Source organism: Mus caroli, chromosome 16 (genome assembly GCF_900094665.2).
Source record: "Mus caroli chromosome 16, CAROLI_EIJ_v1.1, whole genome shotgun sequence".
Classification (NCBI taxonomy): domain Eukaryota; kingdom Metazoa; phylum Chordata; class Mammalia; order Rodentia; family Muridae; genus Mus; species Mus caroli.
This window is the reverse complement of record NC_034585.1, coordinates 65,805,767-65,806,550: the sequence shown is the minus strand read 5'-3', so window position 1 is coordinate 65,806,550 and position 784 is coordinate 65,805,767.

The following is a 784-nucleotide window of genomic DNA, read 5'->3' as shown; positions in this document are numbered from 1 at the left end:
AAGTCATCTGCCTAGGCCCTTGTGGCTTTTAAAGTTTGTGTAGAAGTCAGGTGTCATTCTAATAGGTGTTCTTTGATATGTTGCTTGGCCGTTTTCCCTGGAGGCTTTAGTATTCTTTCTTCATAAGGTTGGATTTAAGGTCATCTTCTTGTGATTCAGCTGTGTTAAGATTTCCAGGGCTTGCTTAGTAGGAAGGACAGCTGAGCCATGGTGGTGCCATATTGGCTCTTGTTGATTGTGTTTTTAAGCTGGCCTTTAGACATTTGATTTGGCTTGGTGCCCACAGGCCTGCAAGAATGCAGGCAGAGTTGTGGCTCAAAAATGAAATGCAGAGGACAGTGTTCAGCTCACCGTGGCTGGGTATGCCCTAGTGGGACCTGGCAGGCAGGGCATGCTTCCTAAGTTTATTGTTTATATTCAGCATTTTGAATTTTTTATTTTTATTAAAATTGTTTTCATATAACATATTTTGATCGTATTGTTTCCTCTGCTTCAACTCCTACCAAATTCTATTCATCTCCTTATCCAACTAACTTCATTTCGTTCTCTCTCTCTCTCTCTTTTCCCCAGAACAAAATAAAACAAAAACAGAAAAATCAAAACAAACAAAACCCCAATAAGACATAATATACAAAAATAAAACAAAACACTCTTAAAAATTATAGATTCTGTTTCTGTTGGTCAACCATTTTTGGCCATGAGACTTCCCTTGGAATGTGATTGATATAGCTAGTTTCACTACAATGGGGAAAAATGGAAAAAGAAAAAAAAAAAACAGATTCTT